This window comes from Gymnodraco acuticeps, unplaced genomic scaffold, assembly GCF_902827175.1.
Source record: "Gymnodraco acuticeps unplaced genomic scaffold, fGymAcu1.1, whole genome shotgun sequence".
Classification (NCBI taxonomy): domain Eukaryota; kingdom Metazoa; phylum Chordata; class Actinopteri; order Perciformes; family Bathydraconidae; genus Gymnodraco; species Gymnodraco acuticeps.
Window position 1 is genome coordinate 132,967 of NW_022989961.1, and position 5,761 is coordinate 138,727.

General features: G+C 42.9%; 2 non-coding genes across 2 annotated transcripts; both read left to right on the forward strand.

Moving 5' to 3' along the window:
* Nucleotides 1–2,070: 2,070 nt before the first annotated feature.
* On the forward strand, nucleotides 2,071–2,180 carry trnal-caa. The gene is made up of 2 exons: nucleotides 2,071–2,108; nucleotides 2,135–2,180. It is a non-coding gene; the product is annotated as a tRNA-Leu (tRNA).
* A 1,003-nt stretch (nucleotides 2,181–3,183) lies between these two features.
* trnak-cuu lies at nucleotides 3,184–3,256 on the forward strand. The gene has a single exon. It is a non-coding gene; the product is annotated as a tRNA-Lys (tRNA).
* Nucleotides 3,257–5,761: the final 2,505 nt, after the last annotated feature.

Genomic DNA, 5,761 nt, shown 5'->3' on the forward strand with positions numbered 1-5,761 from the left:
AAAAGTGCAAAACGAAAACTTTACCATAGGAAAATATTGGCATACAAATATAATCACTTCTCTAAAAGGTAACTCATTTTAAATATAGTTTATTTATTTATTTATATATAATAATAATACTATTAATATTAGTAATAAGCTTTATATTTGTATAGCACCTATTACAAGAATTGTAGCCAAACTCGCTTCACAGCAGTTCAATAGACTGATTAGTATAACATGACAGGATAAAAGCAATGTAGAGGAGCAGCTACATTTCAACACATATATCCACGAAGGTTAATATATGAAGAATTGTGACTCGGACTTGACTTGGACTCTTCTTAGGTGACTCGGACTTGGACTCGGACTCGAACACAGGTATTGATGACTCGGACTCGACTCAGACACTCCTTGGGTGACTCGGACTTGGACTCGGACTCGAACACAGGTAATGATGACTCGGACTCGACTCGGACACTCCTTGGGTGACTCGGACTTGGACTCGGACTCGACTACGACTCTCTTGGTGACTCGGACTTGGACTCGGACTCGAAGAGTGGTGACTTGAGAGTGACTTGGACTGTATGTCTAGTGTGGAGTTAGTGGCACTGGATTGGGCACAGAGTGACGTCAACAGCTGCCATGAGCGAGGTCAGGCCCTGTGTGTGTGTGTGTTTGTGTGAGAGACAGTCTGGAGACGGAGGAACATCTTCAGCTGTTGCTTGAGTTATAAAAAAGCCACTCACACACATGCTGTCTACCTTTCTGTCTTAATTTCATCATTTATTTCCAATCCTTTCCACCTAAACTCCCCTGTTTTAGACTCTCAGTGTGTTTCATCATTTCATTTTGCTCCTCTTAATCTTAAAATGCTCCATATTCCTGAATTCCTCCTTGTTTTCCCTACTGAGGGTAATCACTCCAGTCAGTGGCTCGCTGAATCAGCTGCTCATGAATTTTCTCTCCCTGTCTTTCTTTGAGGCTTGGAGCCTGAAGGTCTAACCTCCAGTTGAACTCCCATAGCTGTTTGTGCGTGTGTGTGTGTGTGTGTGTGTGTGTGTGTGTGTGTGTGTGTGTGTGTGTGTGTGTGTGTGTGTGTGTGTGTGTGTGTGTGTGTGTGTGTGTGTGTGTGTGTGTGTGTGTGTGTGTGTGTGTGTGAGAGGCCTGTGAACCCTCACCTCTTGACTTTTAGTTGATTTACATCTCAACTCTTACTACATGCTGAGTATTAGTTACTACTCTATCTGTCTATCTATCTCTCTATCTATATCTATATATCTCACCCTCCCTCTCTCTATCTATCTTTCTATCTATCTATCTATTGTGTATTTCTCTTTTCACTTTTTTTTCACTCTGAGGCCCCAGTGCCTAAGGCCGGATGTATGGGTCATTAAAGGAGCTGTGTGTGTGTGTGTGTGTGTGTGTGTGTGTGTGTGTGTGTGTGTGTGTGTGTGTGTGTGTGTGTGTGTGTGTGTGTGTGTGTGTGTGTGTGTGTGTGTGTGTGTGTGTGTGTGTGTGTGTGTGTGTGTGTGTGTGTGTGTGTGTGTGTGTGTGTGTGTGTGTGTGTGTGTGTGTGTGTGTGTACTGACAACGAGGGCATTGGCCATTCCTCCCCTCTCTCTAAAAGGAAATACCAAATTACCAAGGGCCTCCCTCTCTCCCCTGCTCTCATTGCATCAAGGTTTCCTAATACACTTTTGGCGGTTTTGTCAAATAAGGCAAAAGAAACTTCTTCAGTTCTTACATTGGAAAATCAAACTGTGGCATTAACATTACATTGCCCACATTTTGTATTCTTTCTGTTAGTTATTGAGAACCTCCTATTTAAGTAGAGTTTCAGTATTCTTCTCATAGATTTTGAAAGCCTCCTAAAATCGTCTGGAGCGATGCACATTATCCTTCCTAAAGATATTCCTTTATTTTGTTTCCTCTGAGATGTTCAGATGCAGTTGTGATTTGACTGTTATCACATCTGTCCAGGCACTCATCAGTCTCTGCATCCATTTCTTTATCCAGTAGATAGTTGGGTAGATGTTTGTAGATAGATTTTGGATAGTTACTTCTTTCAACTCGTCTTCTTCTTCAGTTGTCAGGATGGCCGAGTGGTCTAAGGCGCCAGACTCAAGGTTGACTCCTTCCTGAGCAAAGGGACTTCTGGTCTCCACATGGAGGCGTGGGTTCAAATCCCACTTCTGACAGTATTTTACCTGCAGATCAGATGGTTGACAAATAGATGTGTGATTAGTTTCTCCTATAACGTATGGATGCAGTAGTCTTAAAAAAAAGAAGCATGCAAAGATGATTGTTGACTACAAGGTAAATGTCTAAGACTGACTGCAGAGGAAAGATCTATTAGCTTATTGCACAAGTCAGCTGTAACATCAAGTTTCAAGTTTCAAGGCTTTATTGTCATTAGTACATTAGCTCAGTGGCGAACCGTCAGGGCCTTCAAGGTATTCAGAGAATACCAGTGGTGTAGTGGGCGTTGGGCGCGGGGGTACGCCGTACCCCCACTTATTTGAAACATGATCTTTTTTTTAATAGTCTAATAAATATAAAATCATTGCCAGTGTTATCAGTTGCAAGTGTGTATTTGTTGTAATAATGACAAAAACATAATACATTTCACAGTAATTATAATAAAAAATAAAAATGATTTCCTTAAAAAATTATGATTCGTCATCACCTTCGTCATCACGCTCGTGACCCCGCGGCGAGCTGATGCCGATTTTGCGGCAGCTCTTTCCCTCAAGGACGCTAATGAAAAAGCTCTATAATGGCAGGCAAACGTTTTTTACTTGACTTCTTTTCTAAAAATAATATAATTCACAAGAAGAAAGAGGCTAGCAGCACCGAAGCTACAAGTGTGTGTGTGTGTGTGTGTGTGTGTGTGTGTGTGTGTGTGTGTGTGTGTGTGTGTGTGTGTGTGTGTGTGTGTGTGTGTGTGTGTGTGTGTGTGTGTGTGTGTGTGTGTGTGTGTGTGTGTGTGTGTGTGTGTGTGTGTGTGTGTGTGTGTGTGTGTGTGTGTGTGTATCGCAGCGCTGTCTGCTGCTTATTTGGAATGTAGGCTGTAACTGTTGTTGAGAAGTTAATTCAGAATTGTATTAGAAGATTCAATACCAGCCTCCAACCATTGGAAGTGTGTTCAGTCCATTACAGTGAACTCAGCTACGAAATGTGATCATTTTTCAACCAATTGTAGCCCGGCTAGCTCAGTCGGTAGAGCATGAGACTCTTAATCTCAGGGTCGTGGGTTCGAGCCCCACGTTGGGCGCTGTCATTTTAAGGTGGGTGTGTATCTATAATCAGAAATATGATCATATCAATTTCAAATATATATCATATACAATCTGCATGGATAGATGTGGACATTGTATTCTACACAGGTATGACAATGCACACTGTCACATAAAGTCAGAACGTGTTGTTGGGTGCATCTCTGTTGCTCACCGACATACAGTTATCAAATATGTCCCTTTTCTGGTGGTCTCGCCGAGCGGTCTAAGGCGCGACACTGAAGGATTGACTTTTTCCTGGGCAAAAGGGACTTCTGGTCTCCAAATGGGGGCGTGGGTTTAAATCCCTCTCCTGACAGAGTGTTCTACCTCCATGTTACATCACTGTTGTTAAGCGATAAAGATACCACTTATTTTGTTTCTGTGTAAAACATGATACCCCTTGAACATCATATTGGGGTTTCCCTTTCCTGTAGTTTGTTCTATAGGTTTTTGTGCATGTAAATGGTTTGCAAAGACTAAAATCCCTGCCTGTGTTCCCTCCAGAGGGAGTTTCTCTCCCACACCCCCTGCCTGAATCTCCTCTATTGGACTCCTTTGTTTACTTCCTGAACATAGTGACATAACTATGTAACACGCACTTCTATTGGCTAGTGCTCTTGGTCAGCTAACCAATCAGAGCAGACTGGGCTCTGGTTTCAGACAGAGGGTGAAAAGAGGTGCTGCAGCACAGGCAGTATGAGGAAAATAAAGAGCTTTTTGAACATTAAAGCATGGAGACATGTCCCACTAGAGACACTACGTACTGATATGAACATGAACATTAGCAGAATGTGTCCTCTTTGTGTACATGTGTCTGGATGAACGACGTAGATAAATAATAGGAAAACAATCAGTTGTATTTAACAGATGAGTGTTAAGGAGGAGTTGAAGTAAAGTAGAGAGTGAGGGAGAGAATAAATTAGTTTTGAAGCGCCTCAGGTCTGCAGGATCTCCCACTTGGCCTCTCCTTCTCTCCTTTTCTCGTTCCAGCCTGAGGAAAACTCCTCCATTCCCTGCATTCCCTGCATTCCTGCTCTGGGTTTACCTTCTCTTCCTCTCTACATCAACATCACCTCCTCCTCCTCTTTCCGTCTGTCTGTGTCCATCTCCTTCCCTCAATCCCTTCTTCTCTTGCTTTTCCATCTGGTGGTCTCTAACTCTCTAACTCTCTCCAAATCTCCCTTCCCCCCTCTTCTTTCCTCCTCCCTTTTTATTTCCCAGCATGCTCCAGTAGGCCAGTGGAGGCAGGGGGCTCGCCTGAACCCTCCACCCCCAGCAGGGGCCCTGCAGCTCAGCCTTGCTGGCTGGCAGGCTCCCTGGCACACCTCCAGCACCCAAACACACACACACACACACACACACACACACACACACACACACACACACACACACACACACAGACACACACACACAGACACACACACACACACACACACACACACACACACACACACACACACACAAACACACACCACAGAGCTTTTTTCCCCCTTCTCTGCTTGCTTGCCGGGTCCTGGCTCCTTTCTCTCAGCTTCTGTTGCCTTCAGTCTTTCTTCTCTCTCCACACTTTTCTGTTTTGCTCCCTTTATGTATTTCTCCTATCATCTCAAACTAAAATTAAAGTTAGGATGTATGTTGATGCATCTCTGCTGTTGATCTTGGTCATTTAGTGCTACAAGCAGCACCTTTTTCCAAAAGAGCTGGGGCCTCATTTATAAAGGGATATACACTCAAAAGATGGCGTACGCCAGTTTCTACGCAATGTTTGCGATTTATAAAATACTAACTTGACGGGAAAACGTGCGGTCCTCCACCAAACTCTAACCCATGCGTACGCACTAAGCACAACAACGGGAGAGACGAGAAACTGCGACACCGTTGGCAGAAGGAAGAAAGGAGAGAAATATGTGGAAATAATACCATAAATAAAATGTTACCTCTCATTTATCATATATGAAGAATTCATTTTCAAACATTGATTAAAGCCAATCTTAAAATTATTAAACAAACGCCTGTTTGAGACTCCTCAGTCTACACAAAAACATAACTTGGAGAAATAAATAAATACGGATATGTTATTTAAAACCACCTGGAATATGTTGTGTTAATGTTATGAAATGTTTTCTCATAAATGATGCGGTAAGCAGGAGGACAGAATTACGTCTAAACTGAGGCCGTTTTGCTTTTCTATAGGTTGTAGATACGAGCATGGTTTTATATACTATCACGTTTAATCATGTGTTATGCCGTTTGCCAAGACTTGATAAGTCGCTCGTAAAACACAGGAGGTATGGAAACTAAGAACACCATATGTGGTCAATTGTACAGCTGATATAACACAACACATTAGTTGTATTTCCTTTAACTGGTGGATATAGAGTTGCTGCGGGGGGGGGTTGAGACGCACAGGCTGCAGTGGAGACGCTGCGCACAGCTGATCGACAGCTGGGACACAAACCACCAAATACAAAAACATAATTCAGATCCAGTCATCATGACTC